The following is a 3472-nucleotide window of genomic DNA, read 5'->3' on the forward strand; positions in this document are numbered from 1 at the left end:
AATAGGGCTACTACGCTTACGTCCAACGCTCACGTCACACCATAATGCGGCTATAAGCTACGCCATTAAGGTGGACAGACACATATGGCTAGCTAGCATTTTCTATACATACTATCTCATAAATACATATTTATAACCACCGAAAATCCCATTTTCGGTATCTCTCCAAGAGAAATAAAAATCGTCAAAAAATAAAATGACGTCAAAATACTCCACGACATTAATTATTCAACGGTGAACTATAGCATGCATTTATTTAAAATAAACATCCACTCACAAATTAGGCCTAAGCCTGCTGTCGATCTGAGGTCTCGTCTGCTCGAGCCTCCTCACGTCCTGTTCCAAATATAATATTAATTTCCCAACCAATAATCCAATATTTAATCAAAATAGGCAAAATTACCCGAGAGCCATAAATACGCTCATCATTGCCTAACTTCGATATTCTTAAATCGGAACGATCCGAACTTAAATATCATACTCAACAGTCGCAAATACAACCTCTCCAAAATTCGACTTAAATCCTACGGCCGGATTCTACATTAATTAACCGCCAAAAATACCAAACTTCGGAAATTCACAAACCTATCCAAATCTCATCCAAAAATTCCATAAATCACATCAAAATACTCCTCTTAATATTCCACACTTAAAACCCTAAAAATCTCCTAACTGGCGGCTCCGCCGGCAGCGGCGGCCGGAGGCCAATTCCGGCGACCTCCAAAACCTATGAAATTTTGACAGAATAATCCTCTCATCATGCTCTACAACTTTCATGACCAACACATCACCCAATTCCAAGCCTAACTAGGCTAATTGAACGAAAACAACTTAAAAGCCCTAGAAATTTCAACTCCACATTTCTCCTTACCTAGCTCAAGAGGGAGGGAGCTGCTTGGAGGGGTTGCTGCACGGGAGGAGGGCTACAAAACCGTACCAAGCTTGCCCGGATTGGTGGCCGGAGGAGGGAGTTCCGGCGACCGGAAGTTCGGGGCAGCCTATCCTTTCGGGCGGCACCGCTCTCTCACGGCAGCACCGCTCTCTCACGGCGGCGCTAGGGGGGCTGCTACCGGCCTAGAATGGAAGCTGGGTTGGAGGCCGTTAGATTGGGACCGGTGCGGCGGTCTGGGGCGGTCGGACGGCGGCGGTCTGGCGGTCGGAAATCAGGCAGCGGGAGGGCTCGGGTGCGGGAGCGGGTGAGGAGAGAAAATCGGGAGGAAAAGAGAATGGGTTTGGGCCTCACACCCCAAACCGGTCCATCACCTATATACTACCCAATTCTAAAATAAAACACCCCGAAAAAATAATACCCGAATAAAAATTACCTTTTACTAGCTAAAATTACTAGTTTTACCGTCGTCGTATTTTCCTCATACGAATAATCCTCCGCACATAATCGTCCCCGAAACCCCTCTAGGGACCAATTAACTATTAATTCAATGATCGAGACGGTAAAATTCTTATTATAATCACGCTAGTAAATAAGGTAAAAATATAAGGGTCGGGATGTGACATCTATACAATTGCTCATGATTTAGGTAGACCTATGTCATACAACAAGTGGACTTATTTTACAATTTTTACAATTTATTTTCCTTATTTTTTGGAATTTGCTAAGGTCATGATTTTCGTATACATTGCTCATGATTTAGGTAGACCTATGTCATCCAACAAGTGGACTTACCAATTCCCCAAGACGGCTGATCATACCCCAAGACGTCTGATCAAACCCCAAGACGTCTTATCGGTTAAATCGAGTTGGTCACCGCTTTATTATTACCGCTTCGTATACAGGCTTGACTATTCGAATGGGTAAGGCTTAATGCAACCTTGCCTTTTCGCTTGCCTTTAAACCTCCTTTGAGTGAAAGTTTTCCACCAAACCGCTACCAGTCATTAGAATTCCAGTTTCCAGCAGACCAGATAGTACCTTTCAAGCCAAACTTGTCAATGGCAAACACAGCTTCCTCTCTTCCTCTGTTCGTAGCCAAGGTTAACAAAGCAGGGGTCAATGTAACTGAATTGGTACGAGTGCTCTTTATCTTATACTCCGGTTTTTTTTTTGTTTTTTGTTTTTACTAAACCATCTACCAATCATAATCATTTGTTTGACGTTGCAGGAGATACCCTGGTCATTTTCCGACAAATACATGGTCGGTGATGTCAAAAAAAAAGGTGTTATCTACTTAGATGGTTATCCAAAAGACTGGCCAGTTTCTGTGAAACGGGGTCATGACTGGGTTGAGTTGCGCAAAGGATGGGGTGTATTTGTGAACGACGTTATACAGAACGATTCTGAGGCCTACCTTGTGGTGGATTACATGGGGGACATGCAATTCATGGTTAGGGCATTTTACTCGGATGGAAACATTGTCGTCGATGTTCCCCTTTGCTTGAGCCATGCCTTTGGATTTTACAGAGGACCCCGGCCTGAATTCTTTAGGCGCGTCACCCATGCTTCTGAGCACCCAATGGTAACTTTCTTCAACTTTCACTATTGCATTGAAGTTCCATTGTGGCTTGTCTTGAGAGTGTTCTTATTATTTTATGCATGTTATTATACACAGATCAATGCTCACGGACCATTCCACAAACAACTTCTTGATGTCGGAATGGGTCTGTTTGAGTTTCACCTGAAGGCGGCGCCGGCGATTAAAACGGTCGTGCAGCTTACTCACACAAACAGAAATTATATTGAGTTCGGCATCGGGTGGAACACCTTTTTGGCGTTGTGCGGGATCCAAAGTGAAGATTTTGTCGTTTTAGAATTAGTTCCAGATCGCAGAATTAGTGTCTTGGCATTCCGCCCCGAAGACAAGGGGCCCGAGGGGGCCCTTCTAACTCCTCTGCCAACAGTTGATGCGCATGAATCTTCGTCGGAAAGTTATTAAATTTTCAAAAAATTTCAATGTTGTCTTTAATTTCGGAAAGTTATTATATGTTTCGTTTATGAACTATAAGGACATGTTATGTGTTTTGTAAAACTAGCTCCATATGATATTATATCTATTATGTTTTACGTTTAAGAACTGGGAACTGTTAGGACCTCTACCTTATGTTGGTTTTGATTTCCAGAATGTATGATGAAGGATAAAGTACACCACGTAAACAAAACAAAATAGGTATGTTAATATTGGTAAACCTTGTACACCAAGTTCAAAAAAAAGGTAGACCCTTACTCATATATAAGCAGACCAGTTGATAAACAGTTTATCATCTTCAGCTCATGTTCACAAAACAGGTAGGTCAGTGTTCGTAAACAGGTAGACCTATCAAGAATTCTTCAAGTGTCTGTGAATTCTGGACACGTTAGATTTGGTCTACTCGTAGTGTGAGTATTGGGGTCGAATAATTAGTACACCGAGTTCACAAAAGAGGTAGGTTAGTGTTCGTAAACAGGTAGACCATTTTGTCTCGTAAAAAAAATAGACCTGACCACGTAAATAAGCAGACCAGGCTTCGTAAACAGGTAG

This window comes from Fragaria vesca, linkage group LG7 (assembly GCF_000184155.1).
Source record: "Fragaria vesca subsp. vesca linkage group LG7, FraVesHawaii_1.0, whole genome shotgun sequence".
Taxonomy (NCBI): domain Eukaryota; kingdom Viridiplantae; phylum Streptophyta; class Magnoliopsida; order Rosales; family Rosaceae; genus Fragaria; species Fragaria vesca.